The sequence below is a fragment of the Macrotis lagotis genome, chromosome 1 (assembly GCF_037893015.1).
Source record: "Macrotis lagotis isolate mMagLag1 chromosome 1, bilby.v1.9.chrom.fasta, whole genome shotgun sequence".
NCBI lineage: Eukaryota > Metazoa > Chordata > Mammalia > Peramelemorphia > Peramelidae > Macrotis > Macrotis lagotis.
The window spans coordinates 452,990,858-453,016,811 of record NC_133658.1 but is presented as its reverse complement, the minus strand read 5'-3'; the positions used below and the strand labels follow the sequence as shown (position 1 = coordinate 453,016,811).

The 25,954-nt window shown below is 35.5% G+C and overlaps 1 protein-coding gene across 4 annotated transcripts in view; it reads right to left on the bottom strand.

Moving 5' to 3' along the window:
- Positions 1–25,954, bottom strand: part of SPOCK1 (SPARC (osteonectin), cwcv and kazal like domains proteoglycan 1) — a 1,031,033-nt gene that overhangs the window by 137,408 nt on the left and 867,671 nt on the right. The window lies entirely within an intron of this gene.

The following is a 25,954-nucleotide window of genomic DNA, read 5'->3' as shown; positions in this document are numbered from 1 at the left end:
ACATTTTATTGCAATAGTTCAGATGAGATGCAATGAGAGCTTGAAATAGAAGCTACAAACTTGTGATTTTGTGAGCAGTGAGAAGGGAATAGATGTAAGAGATGTGGAGGAAAAAATCAGTAAGATTTGGCAACTGAATAGACATGTGGGGTAGGTCAGGGGAAAAAGTCAAGTATAACATGAAATTCTAAAGCTGGGTGATTGAAAGGATGGTACTGTCTTTAACAGTAATAAGAAAGTTTGGAAAGGAGGTGAGTTTGAGGAAAGAAATAATGAATAATTTTTCCTATATTTTCAGTTGAATAATTTTATGAAGCATTGTGTTCACTATATCCAGTAGATAATAAGGGACTTGAGGCTCAGGTAAAGAACTGGCTGGTATATAAAATTTGAAGTTATCTGAATAGAGATGATAATTGAATACATGAGAGCAAATGAGTTCACTTTGTGAGATAGCATAGAAAATAACCCAGCATAGAACCTTGGGGGATACCCACAGTTAGAGAAGATGTGGGGACTTGCAGCCAAGATGGTGGAGAGAAGCCAGGTTCTGAGCTAAGGTCTCCTGATCTTCCCTCATAAACAATATGGAAACACACCTCTTAATGGAAGTTCTATCAACAAAACCCAGAAATAGAAGCTACAAAAACAACACATACCTCAAGGTCTGTCTTCAGGGATCAGAGGTGTGGCAAGTGCAAAGTGTCCAACAGCCAGTTGGAGAGGGGTGAGAGCTGGACTAATCTAAAATCATCCCCGGGAGCTTTTGCTGTGGGAAACACTGGGCTGTGGGAATCACATTGCTCTGAGAAACAACCAGAGAGTGTAGGCTTGGCCATGGGCCTGACAGTCTGGGACTTGTGGGTAGGTTCCAGCCTCTAGCACCCCACTGGCCGGGAGAAGACATTACATTTAGTGAGAAAAGCCTACAAAAGCCACTCAGTGAGCAAAGCCTTCAGCACTCCCTACTGGCCAGCTGGAGATACTACACTCAGTGAGTAAAGCCTCTAGGGATCCCAATACCAAACCTCTATGAACCAACCCCTCCCCAAACACAAGATCTTAGGAAAATGAAGAAAGGCCAGCAGAAGGGGGGGGGAAACCATAGAAAAATTCATAGAAGGAAAAGACCCTAATTCAGAGAGAGATGAAGAACCCCTGAGGAGAAATATGATTTGATCTCCAGCCCAGAAAGATTTCTTGAAGAAATCAGGAAGGAGTTTAAAAATCAACTGGAAAAGTTGGGGAAAAATGCAAGAGAAAAATTAAGACCTTGAAATAAGAAAACCTCAAATGCTCAAAGGGAAAATGTTTACAAAAATAGAATTGACCAATTGGAAAAGAAGTTGCAAAAGGTAAATGAAAATTTTTCCTTAAAGAAAGAATGGAGTCTATGGAAACCAATGACTTCATGAGACAAGAATTTGTTAAACAAAATAAAAAAAATTGAAAAAAACAGAAGAAAATGTTAAATACTTCATCAGCAAAAGCAGTGACCTTGAGAATATATTGAGGAAAGATAATCTAAAAATTATTGGTCTTCCTCAAAATATTGAAGAGAAAAAAAGCCTGGACTCAATATTATAGGATTTAGTGATGGAAAACTTCCCTGAAATCATGGAACAAAGGGCAAAATAGTTATTGAAAAAAATACATCGATCCCCTCCAGAAAGGCATCACAAAATAAAAACACAAAGGAATATTGTAGTGAAATTCCAGAACTATCAGATAAAAGAGAAAATCCTGCAAGCAGTCAAAAAGAAACAACTTAAATACCAAGGAGTCACAGTGTAGATTACACAGGACCTGGCAGCATCAACATTAAGGAATCAAAGGTCCAGAAATGCAATATTATGAAAAACAAGGGAGGTTGGAATACAGCCACGAATCCACTATATGGCAAAGCACAGTCTTCTCTTCCAGGGGAAAAGATAGACACTTAACAAAATGGGAGGCATACAACTTTTCCTGATGAACAGACCAGAGCCTAATAGAAAATCTGGACTTCAAACAGGAAACTCAAGAGACACATGAAAAGTAAAATTTTAAAAAAGGAGGGAACGGAAAAAAACTTATCAAATAAGATGAAACTGGCAATAGCCCTACCTGGAAGAAAGACTTCAACAACAACAACAACAACAACAACAACAACTCTATTAGAGAGAATTTAATTAGCCAGAAGAGATGGATACACATGACTTATTTGAGAAACTGTTATCCAATAAGATGAAACTGGAAATATCCTTACCTGGGAGAAAGAAGCTAATAACTCTCAATAATTATAATTCTAGCAGTGAGAATAGCCAGAAGTGATGGACATTCAATACCTTTCTGTGACTCAGAATGATGTAAAAACAATACCTCCTTAAAAAGGAGGACAGTAAAGATATGGGAGGATGGAGGAGACTGAATGGGGTAAATATCACTACATTAAGAGGTACAAAGGACTTATTGCAATAGAGGGGAAGAAGGAAAGAAGTAAGAACCACTTGAATCTTACTCTAATCAGATTGTCTTAAAGTTAACATACACACACTCAGTTAAGTTATCTTACCTTTAAAGTGTTAAAAGGGGAAAAGGAAAGGGGAAAGAAAGGGGGAATCAACAGAAGGAATGGAAGGAAGAAAGGGAAAGGGGGAAAAGGGGAAGGGGGTGGTATTCAGAAACAAAACACTGGGGAATATGGATAAAGGGAAAGAGGGGGGAGATACAAACAGAGGGAAGATAGCATGGAAGAAGATAAAGAGTTAGTAATTATAACCTTGAATGTGAATGGGATGAACTCTCCCTTAAAAGATAAGCGAATAGAAGAATGGATTAAAAACCAGAATGCTATAATATGCTGCTTACAAGAAACTCACCTGAAGCAGAGAGATACATAAACAATAAAGGTAAAAGGTTTGAGCAAAATATATTTTGTTTCACCTGAACTGAAAAAAACAGGGGTAGCAATCCTTATCTCAGACAAATACATCTTTCTCAGATCACTATGCAATAAAAATCATATACAATATTGGACCAGGGAGATATAGACCCAAAAGTAACTGAAAACTAAATAACATCATTTTAAAGAATGAGTGGATCAAACAACAAATTATAGAAATAATTATTTCATCCTAAATAATGACAATAATAAAACAACATACCAAAACACTCATGGCAGGTATCAGGAGACATATTATATCTTTAAATGCTTATATGAGAAGATGAAATGGGTGATGATTTAGCAAAGGACAGGAGAGTAACTATACATACACACACACACACACACACATATATATATATATATATATATATAATATATATATATTATATATATATATATATAGAGAGAGAGAGAGAGAGAGAGTAACAATAATTGAACACTCTAAGGTGCAAACTTTAAATGCTTTGTAAAATATTAAAATGCTTTGTAAAAAGCATTTTAGAAATATTTCCTCATTTTATCCTGACAATTGGTATTATTTTAGCTCCTATTTTACAAATAAGGAAACTAAAGCAGACAGGTTAAGTGACTTGCCAAGGGTTGCAGAGCTGGCAAATGTCTGATCGATCCTCATAATTCATGGATTCAGTATTTATGAATTAACCTGCTTGCTAAAATTTATTTTTAAGTCCAAAATCAATATTCATGATAATTTTTGGAAATTTTCAGAGTGGCAAAAAATTGAGGTACTGAATGTACACTTTATTTTCATCTTTCATATTGTATATAAGTATTATTTCAAAGTCTATTTAACTCCACATTTTTCACATTTTTACACTTTTTTGTGGGTGATTTCACTGTTTTAGTATGGACCCAAACACTGTGTTAAAGTGCTATCTGGTATTTTTAAATACAAGAAGGATGTGATATAGCTTAATAAAGAAAATACATGTGTTAGGAAAGTTTCATTCAAGTACAAATTATAGTGCTGTTGTCTGACTTCAGCATTAATGAATCACTATTAACATATATCCAGGAAAAAGTAAGAGAAAATTTGTCAATCTGAAGATGAGGCTACTCCAGAAAGTGATTAAGGAAATGACATGATCAGAGGCTCATAGAAACCTAAACCTATATCTCTGCTAGGAGCAACAATTCACTATTCATTCAGTGTTATCAACAACTTGATAAAACATAGCTAGCAATAATAACAAGAAATGACTGTAGGGAGATTTCTTGGGTGGTTAAGATGGTGGAGAGAAGCTGGGAAGCTCCCAGAGCTTTTCCCAGTTTCCCCTGAAAGAACTTTAATTGAAGTCTCTAAAAAAGATTCTGGAGTGACAGAGTCCACAAAAAGACACCATGAAACAACTTTTCAGCTCAAGATATCTTGAAGGGACTTCAGAAAAGGTCTGTGTCACTTGAGCAAAAGGGGAAGGCAACCCAAGCAGGAAAGCCCGGGGTGGGGGTGGGGGGGGTGGACCTCTTAGCCACTGAACAGATCAGTAACTGAGGCCCCTGGTTCTGACTCAGCAGGTCAGTGATATTTCAGGCTAAGAATGAGGGCCATAGTCCCAGAGCAGAAGCCATACTACAAGCCCTAGAACAATAGTTCAATAGTCAGGAATGTAGGTTGGGCTACCTCAACCCAAGGAACAAGCTACTAGCATCTGACACCCCAATGCAGAAAGCCAGTGACCAGAGCAATGGTCTTTTGCACAAAAAGCTTGGAACTGTGCAATACTGTGCCAGAGGAGAAGAGCTCAACCTTTAAAATAAGAAAAAAAAGAGTCATAACCATAGAAAGTTACAATGGCAACAGGGAAGATCAAAACACCATCGCAGAAAATGAAAGCAATGACAAAATGCCTACATGTGAAGTCTCAAAGGGGATTATGAATTGGTCTCAAGTTTAAAATGTCCTCTTGGAAAAATGCAAAAAAAATGATTCTACAAACCAAATAATAGAGCTAGAAGAAAAATTGAGAATAGAACATGCAGGAGAATTATAAAAATTTGAAATAGAAACACAAAAATTGACAGAAGAAAAAAATATCTTTAAAAATGGAATTGGCCAAATGGAAAAAGAAAACAACTCCTTAAAAAGTAGAAATTGTAAAATGGAAAAGGAAATTCCAAAGCTAACTGAAGAAAATAAATCTTTAAAAGAGAGAATTGGGCAGGTGGGTATTAATGACTCTATAATACACCAAGAATTCATCAAACAAAATCAAAAGACTGGAAAAAAAGAAATGGAAAATGATTAACCTGGAAAATAGATCCAGGAAATATAATTTATAAATTATTACAAATGAGGAGGCTGTTTTAGCAATCCAGGCAAAAGATGATGAGGGTCTTTATCACAAAGGTGGTTGTGTTTATACAGAGCAGGAGTCAGATGGAAGAGATATTGCAGAGGTAGAAATGGTATTATTTGGCAACTAACTGGATTTGTCAAGTGAGCAACAGTCAAAATGACTATTCAGTAGTGTAAGGAGAACTAAAATTAATCTGAGGCCTCTGGTAAATGTGGAGAACAATTTATAGTTGGGCTTTTTATGCTATATTGATGACAAGAGTAGAATTAAAAAAAGACTATAAGCCCTGTATAAATGAATAAAATGACAATAAATTGAGCTAACCAAAAAATTAAATGTGATGCTTGGGAAGTAGTGTGTTTTTTCCCTCATGGGAGGTCTTCATTAAATTGAGGCTAGATGACCATGTATTGAGCACAGGATAGGCCAGATGATTCCTGAGGTAGCAACCAGGTCTTAGATTCAGTGTGAATTTCCTAGGGATGAAATTCCCAGCAATAAAGAAAAAAACCTTAAGTTTGCCAGCATGAATCTGCAGTAGGTCTGGTTAGCAGTCTTGGAACTTCCTTTAGCCAGCAGCTCTTGTCTCTTTTCTATCATCCCATCTGCTACCCCCTTGGTCTTCACTTCAGTTTAGCTTCTCTCTTCGGTTCTTTCCTTTGTAAATAGATTCCTTTGCAAGCTCTGGCTTTCAAATTTGTATGGATGTCTCCCAAAGCTAGCTATTTATCCTTCTCCAGTTCCCATCTCTCTCTCCATTCTCCCTTCTTGCTGCCCTTTCCACATTTTCCTTCCTCATCTCCTGTCTTGTCTAGAGTAGGAGTTTACTACCACCTCAAACTGAAAAGTGGGAACAGAAATATTGACTATATCATTTTCCTATAGCTGCCCCCTCACTTTCTGTACACATATTTTCCAAGAGAATTCCCTTTTATTAGCTTTTCTTACCTTTTTCTTAAAAAAAGAAGGAAATGACAATTACAGAAGACACGGCCTTCTGTCCTAGTTTTTTTTCTTTTGTTTTAGAATTCAAAAGTCCAAGTATGGGAGAGAATGGAAGGTGTCAGGGAGACAAATATTCGAACAAAGTTCACAGATGGATACATGCCAGTCACTACATTTGCATATTTTAATGATACCAGGAAAGAGAAATGGTGTCACAGGGCATTTGGGGGTGGGGTGGTTGCCTGAATAGAAAACAGCTTTAGAAACCAGGGAGCAACCAAGGTAGGCTCAGAATCTATTGCCCTTGCCAACTATAAATGGAATCATTTCTTTATTGTGGCTGAAGCCAACAGGAAATATAAAACTGCAAATTAGGACAAGCTAAAAGAAATTGGTTAGACTTTTAAAAAATTAGATAAAAATGGATTTAATGTTCTCTTTCTGTCTCTCTTTGTCACTGTCTTTATCTTTTTCTGTCTGTCTCTCTTCTCTTTTCTTATTAAGTTATGCCCTGGCCTTTGGGAATGCAGGAGTATTGGCATAAGTCAATCTATTTTAGTAGATGTTGGTAGTTGTTAAACATATGATAGATCAAGTCCCAAAAGATCTTCTCATTTTCTGTCCACAGGGAAATTTTGTTATAATTAAAATACTGCCAAGAAATTTCCAGCCTATAAGGATATTCAGCCTCTCTGGATAAAAGTAGCAAAATCAAATATTCTAAATCCTATAGATGAAAGATGAAGGTATCATATACATGATATCCTTTTTGACTTTCTTCTTATTTAAATACTTTGGTTGAAACGAATATTTAAAAAATTTGGTGGTGTAAATTTTAGCTGTGATGAGATCAGTAATGCACCCCTACTATGAGTTAATTTAACAGTAATTAAATACAATTCATGGAATATTTTGTAATTTTTTAACTTATCTAATTGTACATCTATGCCTTCCCTCATTACTAGGCTTTATGAGGTTTGAAAGCAAGGCTTATATTTCATTCTTCTTTCTATTTTCAACAGTACCTAGCTTAGGATAGGGTAGTTATTAGGCTCATGGCAAATTTCTGGTGACCTGATTTTAAATTTGCATTAGCCATAAGCATGACCTGGAGATAACTCTATTGTATGGAGTCCTTCTTTGCAGTGATATTTTTGGTAATAGAATTTTCAACCACTCTAGCAGTACTATAATGTCAGTTCCTTGAGGACTGAGACAGTACAAGTTTTTAATTTGACCCCAAGTGCCTAGCACAGAACTTTGTGCATAGCAGGGATTGAGAGAGTATTTTTTGATTTGATCTGAAGAGAGAAAATAAAAATGTGGGCATCTTTAGGAAGTGGGGAGAGGGGGAAGAATCTGGGGGAGTAATGTCACTGTCAATCCATCAATCAACTAAACATTAAACATTTTCTAAGGGCTATCTGTGCTAGGGACTGTGCTCAGGCACGAGGGGGAAAGACAAAAGTCCCAGTACTCAAGGAGATTATAGTCTATTTGAGGAGACAAAGTGTTCATATATAAGTATATAGAGAAAAATATTTGCACACTAAATGCAGGTTCTATATATAAATATAAGTTAAACATAAGATAGTTGGTAAGGGAGAGAGAGCATTGAAGAAATCAAGAAAGGTATTATATAGAAGAATTTTTATCTTTCTTGATCTGCATCTTTTTTAGGCTTTTGTAATGTAAATGGGGTTAAGTGGCTTGCCCAAGGCCACACAGCTAGGTAATTATTAAGTGTCTGAGGCTGGATTTTAACTCAGGAACTCCTGACTCCAGGACCGGTGTTCTATCCACTACACCACCTAGCTGCCCCCTTGATCTGCATCTTGAAGAAATTCAGTCATTCTGTGACATGAAGGGGAGGAAAAAGTACATTCCAGGCATAAGAGAAGGCCAATGCAAAGGCATGGAGATGGAAGAAGGGGTGTTATGTGTGAAAAACAGTGAGAAGGGCAGAGTGTCCAGACAAAAAAAGCATAGGAAAGGCTTCAGAGGATAATTGAAAAGTTCAGTGAAGGCTAAGTGGCAAAGGGTTTTATAAGGCAAACAAGAGTTTATAGTTTATCTCAAGAACAAGAAAGTGCCACTAGAGTAAGAAGTAACATGGTAAGATTTTATTCAAGAAAAACAATTTTGGCAGCTATTAGGAGAATTTGATTGAAGTAGGGATAGACCAGGCAGAGCCAGATATTGTAATAGTGTAGATAAGAAGTGATTAAGGAAGGCTGAGAAAAGAGGTCAGACATGAGAGATGTTTGGTACGTAGAAATTTAGTAACTGGATATACAGGGTGAGGGAGAATAAGGAGTCCAGGATTATAACAAAATAATCAGTGTCATATTTCTGACTTAGAAGTCTGGTAGAGCAGAAGCATGGATAAAATGTTCCCAAGGTATTTGTTCCCAACTATGAGGAAGGCTGTTTGCTTTTCCCTTTCAATTATCATCCCCAGGATCCCATCATTCTTATATTCCTTTCTGAAGTTCCAAAAGTTCCCATGGTAGTAAGAGTTAAACTCTCTAAGGCATCAGAATTAACTATCCTCCTCTTACCCATGATTGGATTATTCCTCAGTGCCATAATTATCTCCTCACCACTGTCTTCCATTGAGCTGTTCTTTGTGATATTCCTTCACCTACCCACTGTTCAATTGTTTTTCATACATGTGAAGTAATTCCTAGTTATAGACCTATCAAAATCTATATTCATAATTGCTTATCTTCCTTGATTCTGGTGGTCACCGTTTCTACATGACAATAGTGATTTTCCTCCTACTTCTCTAATCATTCCTTCTTTATTTTCCTATGCCAACTCTTCATCTTCTTTCTAATCACTTAATAAGAGTGTTTCTCAAGGTACTATATTTGGTCATCTCTCTTTGTGCTCTCTCTCCCTTGGCAACTTCACTCACCACAGTAGCTGCAATTACCATGTCATTGTGGATGATTCCCATTTCTTTATTTCTACTTCTAACATCACTTCCAACATCCATACTTGAATCTCCAACTGCCTGTTGAAAATGTTCATGAATTTAAGATACCTATTTTTCCTCCCTCCCCCAACTCCAGACGATGCTCCTTCTAACTTGAGAGCTTTTTCCTATAGAACCACCAGCTACCCACTGTCCCTCATTCATAATGCAGGAATATTTTGGAGACCTAATTGCAGAACCTGGCTCAGCTATTTACTATTCAATATTCTCTGGAGAAGTCACTCAGTTTCTTTAGTCTTCAGTTCTTCATCTGTAAAATGAAAGGTTTGAACTCAACACTCTCTGAGGTTTGAATTTCATAAATCTATGATCTTGTTGCGGATTTTATTAGTCTGACTTCCAGTACAGTACAGGGAGGAGAATCTCACTCTCCAACTAGATCTCCTGCCTAGGAGTCAAATAACTTAAGAAGTCAAATTGAAAAGAAGAAGATTTTTTTAGCTCATTGAGGAAGATGACTCTGGCTCATAGCAGCTGCAGTTTCCTGCAGAGGGACAGATTTGGTTTTCATAATTTTTCATGTACACTTAGAGCACACAGTCAATTAGCAGCATTCTGTAGCAATTAAGTAAAATCTTTCACAAGAGAGATTGGGCATAGAGAAAGAAAGAAAGAATCATTTAAGGAAAAAAGTATACAATATGTAGAATCTAACTGGCAGGATTTATTATCAGAATGAGGAAAACATTCCATGCAGAAAAGCAGAAAAGAAGAGGTGAAAGAGGTGACCAAATATTTTACAAGTTTTAAAGTGGTTCATTTGTTTCAAGATAATATTGAGAGAAAGATATTTATTTAGAGAAAGTACTTCTTATCTAAGGATAACAAAATAATTTTATATTAGTAGATGAGGTAATTTGCATTACCAAGTCCTTGTAAAGTTTGTTATAATTTATTTCTTCTTCAATCCGATGAATTACCTTTAATGATTTTATCTTCATAATTAGCCCTACTCTCACCTTTCCATAGCCTCATACTTTTCATGTCCCGCCTTTCTACCTTTGATCCAATCACACAGGACATTTTACTATTATTCCTTAAACTAGACATTCCATCTCCCAACTCTTGGCATTTTCATTGCTAGTTGCCCATATACCTGGAATGCTCTTCCTCCTCATTTACACCTCCTGACTTCTCCATATTTCTTTAGATATGAACTAAAATCTCATATTTCACAGAAAGCTGTTTTTGGTACCTCTTACTTCCAGTGCCTTCCCTCAGTTGATTATTTCCTATTAATCCTGTTTGTAGCTTGTTTGTGAATATTTATTGCATGCTGTTTCTCCCATTAAATTGTAAGTTTTTTGAGAGCAGGGACTGTTTTTCTGTTTTTTGCCTCTCTCCAGCAAATAGCACAATGGCTGGCATATAATAGTTGCTTAATATTTACTGACTGATTCTCATTTACAATCACTTGCATATTTTGCCTCCACAAAATCCATTTATCTGACCCCTTCTCTCCCCCTCTATTTTCTCTACACCTAGTACAAGTCATTATTACTAGCTGAATGAATCATTGCAAAAACAAAATGGATTTTCCCAACTTGATCTACTTCTCAACCTCTCTTACTGCTGCCAGGGGTGGGGTGGGGGGGATATAGAATTCTTATGCATAGGTCTAATCACATCATTTTCCGCTCAAAAATTAATTATTCAAGACTGCTTGCTGAATAAATTTTCAAATTTCATTGCCTAGCAATCAAAGTCCTCTGGAATCTGGACCTCCACTAGCTTGCCAGTCTTGCTTCCCACTACTGAGTAAAGGTTGTGTGTCACAGTATTGAGACTGAGAAAGTCCCCAACATAGACAGGGATTATAGGAAAGTCATTTAATTTTTTTGAGCTTCAGTTTTTTTTGTTTGCAAATCAGGGATAATGACAGTGGTTTTAAGGCTAACTAGATAATGTTGATAAGGCACTTTTCACATGAGATTATTTTGTTAATTCAGTTGTTAATATTAATCTTATCATCTATAGTCCTAAAATAACCTGGATTCCCTAAGCATGACATTAACCTCTCCCCTTTAGCATCTTCTGCCTAGAATGTCTTCCTTTCTCTTTTTCTACACAAAAATTCTTCCTTATGTTTTAAGGTCCAATTTTAAAAAATCAAATAAAATAAAATCCTTCTCCACATTGATAATTGGGAATCTTTTCTCTTAGACTGACAACTACCTAGTGTACATAAAGTAGATGATATGGGCAAAGGATCTGTGACTTCATCATGATGAGGAAGTCCCAGGAAGGACATTTCCTTCAACAATGCAAATTTTAGCACCATAATGACAAGAAATAAATCTGAGAGAATTGGTGGAAGAGTTAGGAGGATTAAATGACTTGTTCAGGTTCACAGACTTACAAAGTTTCAGACAATGAGTTTGAAACCAAGTCCTCCTGATTCCAAGTATAACACTATAATGATGTTGCATTTCACATACTTATCAAGCATTAGTTTACATTGTAATTTTCTGTGTATGTGCCTTACTCTTTTGTGAGACTGTAGGCTTCTAACTTTATCTCCACCAGTCCAATTAAATTAGTTAAATACATACATACACACAGATATATATATATATATATATATATATATATATATATATATATATATATGTATATAGAGCTGGCACAGTGCTGGAATCAGAAGGACCTGAGTTCAAATATGACTTTAGACATTTGATAATTACCATACCTACCTGTGTGACCTTGGGCAAGTCACTTAACACCATGGTTTTGCCATGCAGAAACCAAAAAAATGTCATTATATATTATGCTACACCTTGGACCTCAAAGTTTTAAGACATAGCTTTGTAGCCCACAATAAGAGCAAGATGAATTTAATAAAAGCATCCTTTCACCATCAAAGGAAGTTTGGCTAAACATTATATCACATAATCTACAATTTGCTTCCAATGTTGGTTTTAAAGTCATCAGTTCTTTTCAATTGGGAACTGTTGTGGATTACCTAACTAGGACAATAATTCTGGCCAGGGTTTGATTAAATTGGCAACTCTTCCCTTCCAAATTCTATTTATGGCATCCACATTTTATAAAGTAATAATAGTCTTCTAGCTAGGCTTCTACCAAAGTTGGCTAGTAAATTAATATCTATAAAGGTTGATGTGATCATCACAGTCAGTTAGATTTCCATTTGGCCATCCCTTATTTATTACACATTTATCTCCATATGCTATCTCAGTCCAGTGGTTGTGGATCAGTGGACATGGATGAAGATGTCGAGCTGGATCAGAAGCAATGCTGTAATCAGCACTGATTGGCTCCTAGGCTCTAGCAAGCATGCCCAACAATCCAAACTGGTGTAAATGATGATGTTAACAACAAGCTACCACTTCCCAGTCATTTGGATAAGGATTCTAATGCCTCCTGATGGGCTCCATCTGCTGCCAATTCACACTGGGCATATGTCTCCTTGCTCCATCATTACATTGGCTGGGAAATTCATTACAAAACATGTCAAATCTTTGCAGGCATCAGAAGCTGGGGCATGTGGAAGCTCTCTTACAACATCTGTGATTCAGAAATGGCAGGTGGGGAGAAAATGCCCCTTAAAAATCACCTCACATTTTTCTTCCCAACATCCTGCTAAGAATTATGTGTGTATGTATATATACATATAATTACTTCTCTGTGTATGTATATGTGTACATATATACATATGAGTATATTTTTACATACACATATACACATAAATTACTTTTCTCTCTTTTGAGATACACACACAGAGATTCTTCAGTCATTAAATATACACCAATAAACATGTCATATTTTTACATTATGTATAGATATGTATGAGCATATATTCATCACTATAAGGGCATATGTAGCTGTCAAGTGAAATGACTGCCATATGGAATATTGATTAGCCCTCTTCTGCATGGTCCAAAAGGTAGAAATAGGACCAATGAGTGGAGGCAGATGTAATAATAATAATAAAATAATAATAATAATAATAGTAATAATAGTAATTGGTAGTAGTAGTAATAGTAATATTGTAGCTAGAATTTATATACTGCTTTAAAATTTGTAAAGCTATTTACAAATATTATCTCTTTTTTTCCTTACAACAATTCTGAGAAGTGCCATTATTATCTTCTTTTTATAGAGGAGGAAACTGAGACAGAGGTTAAATAACTTGTCCAAGATCACATAACTAGTAAATGTCTGAGATTGAGTTTGATCTCAGGGCTATCTGGAGCTCTATCCATTGCATCATCTATCTGTTCTCCAGCATAGTCAGATTCATTTTAATTAGGCTGATTATCCACATTAGCACACACACACACACACACACACACACACACACACACACACACACACACAAACATCCCTTATCAGATTTTGTTCTGTTTTAATATACCTGGTCAGCCTTAATGACCTTCACACAATCTTCAGTCAAAATGGGTTTACTAGTGATTTTTATTCATTTCTCTCTTACTCCATCTCTGGCTCTCTGCCCCAATCTTATTTTAAACTTTGGAGCCTTTGTACATTACATACTGGTAACTCTATGTCTGGAGTTCATTCCCTCCATATCTAGATATGTAAGAATCCTAGACTTGTTTCCAAATCCACTCAGGTATCACATCCTCCCTGAAGCTTACCCCGATCTTTCTATCTAGAAGTTATAGCAATATGTTCTCATTTCCTTGTAGTAATATAAATGGTTCTTTACTTAGCCAATAGACTAACCTAGTTTGTATTGAACAACCTAGAATTATGTATGTACTGTATCTACATTATTGGTAAGCTTCTTGAGAACAAGGTCTATGCCATTTTTCATTTTTGTATTCCCAGGCTTAAGCAGTTTGCCTTGTACATAAGGCTAGATTTAAGGACTGGATCTAAGATTACATGGGCATAGAATTCTCTAGGCCAGTATGGAAACTCCCCTTACTAATACAGTTTGACCCATTCTTTGCAATTTGTATTTAGTTAGCTAACTACATTAAAAGATTTCAAGGGGTCACATAGCCAGTGTATATCAGAGGCTGGACCTGAACCTAGATCTTGCTGGCAGAGATTCTGCACAAGTCACTTTCACCTTTTAATTGTCCCAAGGACCTTCTAAAAATATTTGCAAAAGATTGTTGAATTAACTTGGAGTTGAAATTAATTTCAATGTAATAAAACAAACTTGAGTTGAAATTCAGATTCACATACTTGCTAGCTATATGACCCTACATAATCACTTAACCACTACTTGCCTCAGTTTCCTCATTCATGAAATGGGGGAAATATTAGTTCTTATCTCACAGGATGTTGTGAAGATCAAATGAAATGATAATTACAAGGTATTGTACCCAGCCACTTTGTTCAGTCATTCAATTGTGTCCAACTCTCTGTGATCATAACACACTAATACTGTCCATGTGTTCTTGGCAAAGATATTGGAATGGTTTGCCATTTCCTTCTCCAGTGGGTTAAGACAAACAGAGGTTAGTGACTTGAACAGGATCATACAATTAAGAAGAATGTGAGGTCAGATTTTAATTCAGGTCTTCCTGACTATCCACTAAGTCATTTTTTGTCATTATTGCTATATCATTTACTTGGGTCTGATTCTTCATTCTTGGCAAAGATATTTGGAGTAATTATCAGTTCTAACCCCAGCCAATTTTACAGATGAGAAAACTGAGGAAAACAAACTTAAGTGACTTGCTCAGGGTCACACAGCTAGGAAGCATCTGCCCTTTTACTTTTTACCTACCTCATCACACAGTGAGTGCTTAATAAACGTTTGTTCACTTGAATTGACCCTGGTTTGGGGTCTTCCTCCAATGTAGGAAGGCATAGACAGAAAAACTATACTGATGGGGGACCTCAACCTCCCTCTCTCAGATTTAGATAAATCTAATCACAAAATAAACAAGAAGAAAGTTAAGGAGGTGAATAGAATTTTAGAAAAGTTGGATATGGTAGACCTCTGAAGAAAATTAAATAGGGATAAAAATGAATATACTTTTTTCTCAATATTAGATGGCACCCACACCAAAACTGACCACATATTATGGTTTAAAAACTTCACAATCAAATACAGAAATGCAGAAGTATTAAATTAATTATTTTCAGATCCAGATACAATAAAAATCACATGTAGTGAACGTCAATGGAAAGATAGACTAAAAATTAAATAACTTAATTTTAAATAATAAATGGATCAAACAATAAATCATAGAAATAATTAATAATTTCATCCAAGACAGTGGCAACAATGAGACAACATAACAAAATTTGTGGGATATTGCTAAAGTAGTTATTAGCGGAAATGGGAACATGGACATCAATCTTTACCTCTATATGATTCCTTTTTATCTTCTGAAAAATAATTGTCCAAGATTCCTTTAAGCTCTAGATTCTCAGATCCCAGGAATTGCTATCACCTGAACAGAGCACAGGATGTACTTTCACAAGTCTCCATTCTATTCAATACCTTGAAGTGCAAAAGAAGATGGACCTGTGTCCTCCAGGAAACTTTCTTAGGGTAATATTATTCTAAGATTTCTCTTTTTCTTACACTGGGGCTTGGAACCCTTGTATTCAGGCTAAATATCAGATACTGACTAATAAAATAAACATTTATTAATGAAATTGGACGTGAACAATATTTTTATTTCTTTTTCTTAACTCTTACTTCTCTGTTACAGGAGAAGTAGACTTGAGGCACCCAGTGGTTACAAAAGAAGATTCTATTGAAATGGGATTGAGTAGGGAGACCACTGGTAAATAATAATGTAAAAATAATTTCAATAACATTTACCCAAAAAGAACAATCTGAGTGTGATCCTGGAAGAGATTTGAATATAAGAAACATTCAGGGTGAAATAACTTCATTTAATTCTGGAAATGGGTTGCAGGGTTTCTGATAAGAATTAAGGCTAGAAAGGAATGCTACTTATTTATATTCTATTTTTTGATTTAAAAAATGAAAAATTTGAATACTTCAGATATGATTGCTAAAGTGTCTATTATGACATGCATTTGCTAAGTAATGGATATACAAATAAAAATAAACAACCTGTACCTTCAGAAAATTTACATTGAAATTGGGCCAGACTTGCATTTCAAACTGGAAAATTACTGGGATATGGTAAGTAGGACTGTAAGGAAGTAGATTAACACATTCCATCCATGATGAAGAGAAAAGTTTTATGGTTCCTGAATTTGTGGAGAGGGGATTGGTGACCAGAATCATATAGGAAGAAATAGAGCTGATCATTATTATATGGAATTCTTAGATGAAGAAGCATCTTTACCAATAAAGTTTAGAGATACTTAGAGCACTAAAAAGTTGAGTTACTTATTCAGGGTCATAAAACCAGTTTGTGTCAAAGAGAAGAAATATAGGTCTTGCTGATTTCAAGACTAGATCTCTTTTACTAGTGTTGAACTCCAACAGAAATAGAGTCCACTAGGATAGCTACACATACATACACACATATACATATACATATATATATATATATATATATATATACATACAGAGAGATTGAAGAAGCATTAGTTCTAAGTTCTACTGCTTATACTGACTGGCTAGATGATTCTAGACAAGTCACTTTCACCTTTTAATTGTCCAAGTACCTTCTAAAACTATTTGCAAAGCAAGCAAGGGAATGCCCAGGTAATCAGCTTTTTTTTTTAAATAATGAACTCATAAGCCCAAATCAATAGCAAAAAAATTAGGAGAGAAAAGCTACTTAAGGTTTATACTCAGATATTTTAATAAAAAGAACTACTTTTATTTTTAAATAGCAAAATACAGAGGAAAAGTATTTTATTTGATCTCCATTATCTCTACTGAAATAAATCAGGCTGTGGTAAAAACATCAGAATTAATCTGATTACAATCTAGTGAGCAAAGAACCAAGTAGAAAGCAAGCAGTCTTTGCCCTTGAAAAATCAGTCTCTCAAGTGACAGTAGATGTGTCTCTCTTTGAGAGTTCTTTCCCTGGGACTATGGCCTGTGGACATATGAGCAATAGAATGGTTAGTGGATTTGGCTCAAGAGTCTCATCAGAGGGAGATGAAGCTAAGCTCTGTTGACACATCAGGCAAAAGTATTCAAAAGTGTAGGTGAGGCAAAAAGTTTCAAATAATTCTTAGAAAGCCTTGGTGACAGGCACACCTTGAGTGTAAGATCACAGATTTGGAATCGTCATCACTGAATTTTTCCCAAGTAGACTAACAAGCAGTAAAGTGGCACATCAGCTCTCAGTATTCAGTCCAACTTCTTTTCTTAGGATGCACAGTCACTCATAATTACTAATTCTAGTATTGCATACTCCAAACCTACTAGAATGAGACACCTTGATCCCAACATAATGATGTCATTTTGGTCCTCTTCAAGAACAAAGGACAGTAACAACCAACCAAACTTCAAAATGGAGAAGAGATATGGGGTGATATTTAATGGGAATGGATGGATGAAGTGAGGTTTTTTTTATGAGGTTGGAGAAGACATGGACATATTTGTATGCATAGGGAAGCAGCCAGTAGTCAAAGAGAGACTGAAGATAACTGAGAATATGAGGAAAATAAAGGGCAATCTGTTAGACAAAAATAGATAGAATGGGATTACTTGTGCTTCTCTAGAGAGGTTCATCTTAGCTCAGAGAAGAGCTGCCTCTTCATATGACATATAGGGGTAATGTGTAAGAAAGAGGCAGGGGGTTAGAGAAATAATCTCAATTTTTTTCAGTAAAATAAGAGTCAAAATTTTCAGTTGAGAGACAGAGAGAGGAAAAATCATGACAGTTTTGAATATAAGGATGAAAAAGTTTGGGAGAGTTGCTGTGATGAGTAGGAAAGTTAGTTCATTAAGGAAGGGTAACTGGATTGCCTTCCCATAGTGAAGGACCCAATCAAGATTATGCAACATAAATCTGTAGTGCACAGTCAGCATGGTTTCATGATTTTCTCCAGCTTCAGAAAGATGTGTACATATTCTCCTCCTTTTCCACTATTGATCACTTGATGGACCAGTTCAACTTTAAACACTGTTTCTCTAGGGTCCGTTGTTCCTTATTTTTATCTCTAAACTTGCCTCTTCAAGTCTCAACCTTGGATTAAACCACATATTGGAGATGTAAGTTCAAATCTAGCCTCAAAATCACTAGCTTTAAGACCCTAGACAAGTCAGTTATATGAAACACTAAAGTGCTGTATATGTTAGCTTATTATTATTATTATTATTATTAAAATGAAGTAGCCTCCCTTTTAAAACTCTGAAATAAATAAATACACACACACACACACACAGAGAATACATGAGTTCTTTTTACAAGTTACTTTTTGAAGTGAGACTCTTCTAGCAAATTTGCATCTGAAGGGCTATAAAAGTCTTAATGCAGTTTTAAGTTTAATATCTCAGTTCTGTATTATCCTATATACATACTTATATTTACATTTAAATATCCTGTATTTATACATACCTATATATGTAAATATATATATATATATATATATATATATATATATATATGTACTCCCATATATACATACAATACTGCAGCATTTTAGAGTCTGCAAAGAACATTACACATTTGATCTCATTTGATCATTACAAGTCTATGGGACAGAGCTATTATTATCTGAGTCTATGATAAAGAAACTGAGGCTGTGAGAGGTTAAATGATTTTCCTAAGCTCCCACAGCCAGTAGATGCTTAAGATAGGATTCAAAAAATAGGAGTTCCTGAGCTAAGTCCAGTTCTCAAATCATGATGCCACCTAGCTAGCACATATGAAACATATCCTTAGATACCACTCCCTGGGTCACCAGAATAGGCTTTGGCATGCTAAGGCATGGGCTATATCATACTCAATATTTCTGGAGGATTTAAGTCTCATATGTAAGGGACTCTCTCTTGTCTCTAATTTCCTAAATCTCAGGAACTTTTATAGTCTTGACTTTGGCATATAACTACTATAGAGATTGGTTCCCTAAAGGTTTTGCAATCACATCTAGAGGTGGGAGAAGAAGAAACATCAGAAACATTCTTCCAAATCAACTATACAACAAGTAAAAGGAGATGGTCATGGTGAGAAGATTCAGTTGATCTTGATGTAAATGCAGAAAGCTACAGATATGCCCCTAAACACTACAATGCCCTTTCCAAAGCCATTATGGACCTGTCAGTTAAGAATTTATCCAAAACATTTTAAAGCAATTTCTGTTTTCAGCCTGTGCCACCCTTTGCATTAATGAGTTTCACAAGTTTCTCCCCTGCTGTGTAAATAGTATTTCCTATCATTCAGCTAAAAAAATGACCTCTTTCAGACTTGAAGGGGAAGTAGGAGGCAGTTCTAATAAGGGATAAGAGGAACAATCATATGTTCATCCCAAACATTGTTTTCAAGATTTAAATAGAGTTCAATCATATCTTAACATTTTCTTTCCTAGACTGAAGAAGACTCTTCTTTTTAGTTTATTCATGCTCACTCTGCCAATTGCCCATCGCCTTTTTAGAGTCTCCTCTCAGGACCTGTAGACTATCTCTTTCTGGGAGTGGTGAAAAAAAACTGTCCTTTCCAGTCTTTATTCCCTGGTGCTGACCTGATATTCTCAATTAAATGCCAGTTGTGGTTTGTACAGAAAGGTATATAAGGTGTAAAAGAAAAAGCTGATAGATTGGGTCCAAAGGTAACTTAGAAGTGATCTCTTCCAACCCTCTCATTTTACTAATGAGGAGTTATTACTTGCCTATATCTTGATTCTATGTCTCTGCACAGGTTATTGTCCATTTCTACAAGTGTTCTTGCTTACCTCATCAGAGACAGCTAGCATTTTGTCCTCTACAGTAATATCAGAAATATTTGAGTTCAAATCATGTCTCAGGAAGTAAGTAGCTATAGGACACTATGTAAGTCACTTGACTTCCATTTGCCCCAATTTCATAAACTCTGAAACTGATATATTTTATAAATATATCTAATAAATAAAGAGGGTGGATGTGAGAAATGTAGAAGGTGGAATCAGTAAGAATTGGAATGGTAGGGAGAGGGAAGGCTAAGGAAGAAATGATTCTAGTGTTACAAACCCAGGTGGTGCACTCTTCAGAAACAGGTAGGTACCTCCCAGGGTTGTTTTGAGAATTAACTAATCATTTGAAAAAGTGGTTAACAAAGTGTGGTACATAGAAGATGCTCTATAAATGTTTATTTCTTTTCCCATCCTTACCTCCTTTTAAGGTACCTCGGATCAGATACCACTTCCTACAAGAAAACTGCCCTATCTCCTATCTCCCCCCAAAACATATCACATTTATTTTGTATAGATATTACATTTGCTGTTCTGAAAGCATGATGTATCCTATGACATATTCTAAGTTCCTTGAAGGCAAGAACTTGTCTCAATTTTTTATTTGTATGCTCAACATTTAATAATGTGCCTAACTACATGTTAGGTGCATTATAACTGCTTGGGGTTGAAAGATGGATTGCCCATGGTTACAGGATTTGAACCCAAGTTTTCTCACTCCAAATCTCATGCCTTCTGCATGAGACCACAACAAGGGGAGAGATAGGTTCCTGCAAATTAAGTAGGGTAGTGAAATTAGAAGGATCAGAGAATCATTTACCTTCTCTCCCTCCCTCTTTTCCTCCCTCTCACCTCCATCCTGCACAGAGAGCTAGAACTGTCTGTACCCTGCAGGAGCACACAGTAAAGAACCTGTCTCTGCCACATGGTCTCTCAGAATTTAACCAAGCAGCTTTTGAAAATCAACAGCCATTTGCTTCATCCTGATTATAATTTCAATTTATTTTTTATTGTACTACCTTCTCTTCCTTTCACAGCATTAGATAACAGAGTGATGGAAGAATAGTAAACTTCAGTGCAGATTACAAATGAAACTTTATCTCCTGAAGAGAGGAATTGGAAATTAGTGGCTATCCAAGGAGCTGACTAGAGACATAATACTGTTTTGAACAATGAGCTATTGCTTTTGTTTTCATAAACTTCAAAAAAGCTAAATGTGCTTTGAAAAAGGAAGAGAATGAAAGAAACCAAAGCACTAATACTCACCCTCACCTTGGTAAACCCCATTAAGGACACATTATCACTGAGGATTGGATTCTCCAAGAACTGGAACCAAAATGTGACTTGGTGGTGGGGGAAAGGGAAAGGATGCATCCCCTTGAACCCATCTATCTTTAAAGACCTAAGCAGATAATTCAAGGCCTCCTATTCCACAGTTCTCAAGGCAGCAATTAAGTCCTTTTTTCCTACATTGTCTTTCACATCTATCAGTTATTGTAATCATCAAACTACAGGGAAAGCACAGAGAAGAATTTTGCTAAGTGAATTTGAGCAGTTCTGAAAACAATTTAGGTCATAGTGGTCCAAAGAGAATTTGAGGGTGCATGAACATAAAAAAGCTGAATACCTAGGAAGGAGAAGCCATACAAATAAATACATTATTTTTATGTAGTCATAGTAGTGATTAGGCACATAGAGTCAACTGTGGATATAAACTGTGTCCCTGGCAGATAAGACAGCAAAGATCATAGCATATTAGGATCATAGATTTCGAACTGAACAAGAATTCCTCCTTTAACAGATGAGGAAACTGAAGTCCAGAGAGAGTATATGACTTGTCCAAGGTTACATAGGTAGTATGTGACAGAGTCAGGATTTTAACACAGGTCTCCTGATTCCAAATAAGAGTTGTTTTTCCCTGTATTACACTTTCCTAAGATGAGCCAGGAGCAAGGGAACCACCACAATTTGGCAATGGTTCTGTGAAACTGGGAACTGAAAGGTGGAGTACCACAAGATGTTCAGATAACAGAAATAGTAAGGATCAGAATTCCCCAGGACAAAGTAGGAGAAGAGAGATACTAGTAGCATATTCAACAAGAACTCCAATGCAACTATTGGGATTTCTCCAGGTGTGTTTTGAATTTTCCTTTCATAAGGAAGAAGGCTGACCATCATGGAAGGAGAAAGGAAACAATGCTATTCCTCATGAATCACTCTTGAATGTGAGCTCCTTCTCAGTTCCTGAGATTTTATATGCTCTGTGTTCAAATGCTTATTGAAAGCTATGATCCCATCATACTTTGATTCTCTAATGTTTGTAAGATGGAGGATGGTGCATAATATTGCTTGGGGTGACCTAGAAATTAGCTAATTTCAGATGTATCCAAGGTTTCTCTTGGTCACTGAATAAAGAAGAGTACACTTATTACTCCTTAGGCATCATCAAAATTTTACTCAGTCTGTCTGTCAAAGGAATAGAGTTAAGGTGTCCCAGTTGTCAGCTGTGTTGCTAAAGATAAAAAGTTCTCATAAAAAACTCATATTTCTAAAATAGTATTTTTTCAATTATATGTAGACAATTTTTAACATTCATTTTCAAAAAATTTTGAATTCCAAATTTTCCCCTTTATTTCTTCCCTCTCTGCTTCCTAAATTTGAAAACGATTTGATATAGGGTATCTATATGGAGCTATGCAAAACATAGTTCCACATTAGTCCTGCTGGGAAAGAGGAAATAGACCAAAAAGGAAAAAAACACAAAAATAGTAAAGTGAAAATAATATGGTTTGACTCCACTGGTTCTTTCTCTGAATGTGGATAATATTTGTCATCATGAGTTCTTTGAAATTGTCTTGGATCATTGTATTGCTGAAAAGAGCTGTCATCAACTCTCACATTTTGCAATTGAGAAATCTGAGGTCCAGGGAGGAGAAGTAACAACATAAAACTGGCAGGTCTAGGATTCAAATCCTGTTCCTCTGATTCCAAAAGTAGAGTCCTTTCCACTATAACAGTAAAAATATTAAAGCCCTTAAATCAAGTTTCTTTCAAAAATAAATTCAAAGGGAATAACTCACAAAATGAATGAGAAAATCTATATACCATGTTACAGTCAAACTCATAGCTCCCAGCACAAACCTGGTGTGAGTTTCTTGGTTTTATCCTTTTTTTGTTTGATGATTCTATTTGCTAGCACTTTTTTAAAAGGTCATGACATTTAAAATAAGGTAGTTGGGGAATTAAATGCTCCTTTATGTTTTTAATTTCTGACCATAATTTATCACTGAATTTTATGTGTGTGTGATTGAATGGGTTAATATAAACTGCTTTTAAATTGAAAATTTGCAGTGCCTAACCTTTTCCCAGTTATACAATAAGCATCAAAAGGAAAAAGGCTCTAGAGTTGATTTCTATTTTGCTAAAAGCCTTTACAACATATCTATGGGTTGTTTTTCTCCATTGAGATATTACTGAAAGCAAAGAAGCAGCATTTTCCCCCTTGTAATTTTGTTTCTTTTAAACTTGTATTTGAATATATTTCACACATATAACTTCTAGTAAGTAATGGAATTAGACAATAATCTGTCAACATGATTTGTGTTCCAGAGTCCCATCCTCAGGTTGAAAACCACTTAAGAAAAAAAAATATCTTTTCTGACTCTGCTCTTCCAAGCAACTCAAGTGAAGAGAAAGGGTTATTTCCATGCAAGAGTATTGTCCTGGGGATAACTAGCAACACATTGTTCATTAAAGGTCAGGCCTTCTTGACTTGTTGGCCCCACTCCCATCTCCTCTTAGACCAAAAAAAGGGTTCCATTATTCCCATATTGATCCAACAACAACCTAGAGACTTACCCTTAATCAATTTGCATTTCTTTCCTTGGAAAATCTAACATGAAGTGAAAATTATGAAATTAGTTCTCAGAGATATTCTTATCCTTATCTTTGTATATCCCTTGGGAATAGAAGTCTAGGCAAGAACAACCTTATAGAAACTAGTAATTCTGAAAATACTACCAACTGAGAAAAATAGTAAAAGACTAAGTCTCTCGCCAAGTGCTTTAGCACTTAGGGTTAGGATAATGATTGAATTTTAAGGGACTCACCTCTACCCCTGACCAAGTTCACCTTTCCTTTTCTAGGTCCAGTTTGAAAACTGAAAGGAATTAGATTTAAAAAAAAGAGAGAGAGAGAAAAATAGAAATAACCAAAGAAATTCGTTTAAATAGGCTTCAGAGAGATAGAGACAAGAGATGTTGCTGATTGGGTCAAGGACTAAGAACATTCATAGAACATTAGATCTAGAAATGGAAGGGACCTGTGACACCATCTTCCATCCCCTCATGAGAAAACTCAGTTTTCTCATCTGTAAAATAAAGATAAAAATAGCACCAATTTCTTTGAATTGTTGTGAGAATCAAATGAGATAATAATTATAGAGTGCTTCTCACAGTGCCTGCACATAGGAAATACTATACAAATGTCAGTTATTATTGATGATGATGATGATGGAGGTAAAATTATTTGTCCAAGGTCACATAGGCACATGCCATATACAGGGAATCCCCAAGTTCTTTGAATCCACAGCTAATATTCTTTCCATTTTATCACAGTTTTACTCTCAGTGACAGATAGGTTTTAGAGTGGAAAGGAGTAGGGATAGAAGAAATCAAAAATAAATTGAAATAGGATTCAAAAAACAATTTTATTCACCACAAACTTTCACAAAATCTACAATCTGATTTGATTCCATGCAATATGATTCTATTCTATTGTTATATATATATTAAACACAGGGTTCAGGGAAGGTTGTGAATATAAAGATGAAAAAGACACAATCTTTTCATCTTTAAAATTATGATAACAAGGCAGAAGTTCATATTCCATGTAAGAACAATGCAGATAAAGGAAACTTAATCAACTTAAATTTTTAAGAGCCATTTGTAGAAGATGCAAGGACAAGGAATTATAAATGAACACAAAAGAATAGCATGGACCTGTGATAACTGAGAATGAGCTTTACTTGTCATTAAATGCTAAAGACATCAAGAGAACTTGTTTGAGTGAAGTTGGAGGAAAGAGGAAGAACCAAAAAGAAAAAGTATAGTTTAAGATAGATGATGTGATCATAATGGATGATGGAGAGAAGACTGAGTCATTTTTGCTTCAGTTTTCTCAGTCAGAGGGATTGATCTTTGAACTGCAAAGGACAAAACAATCAGTCATTATATTTTGAAGTCCAAGACTAGTGATGAAATGGAAAATGGAAGACATAGCTACCTCAAATGAGCTGAAGTATTCAGACTTGAATAATACCCCTGGATATTGAAAGAACTGATGTATGATGGTTGAGTTACTGTCTTAGAAAGTTAGTAGGGAAAAGGAGAGAGAACATAGGATCAAAAACTTAGCTAACTATTCAAAAAAGGAAATTCTATAGCCTACAAAATACAAGCCACTTCAATTACTGGCAAAAAAATTCTAGGCTCTACCATAGAAAAGTTGTTAAAAAGGAAGTAGTGATAACCAAGAACCAGCAAGGTTTCCTGAAGAACATGTTGGGTATGCCTTAAGAAACTGTTTTTTATTATTTTTTCCACTCTGTTCTAATGCATCAAGCTATTATTTTGTGCTACAAAGTAACCATAAACACAACTTCTGTCCAGATTATCTCAAGTTTTTAAATGTACAAAATACAGAGTTTTTCCTAAAATGTGTAGCTTAGAGAGACATTTAAAACAGTTGTGCTCAAAACTGAACAGAAAGAGGAAAGCTGGTTTGCCTACAGAATAAAACAGAGCTATATTAATGACACCCAATTTCTCTTTGGACCACTTTTTTAAAACACTAATATTCTACTAGTGCTATTATGTGGCTACAAGTTATGAAATATTATAGTCTTAAAAGAAATAAAATTTCAAAAAGTTTCATAGGCAATGGAGTAGCACAATATACAAGCATTTTGTGACATAATAAATATGTAGATAC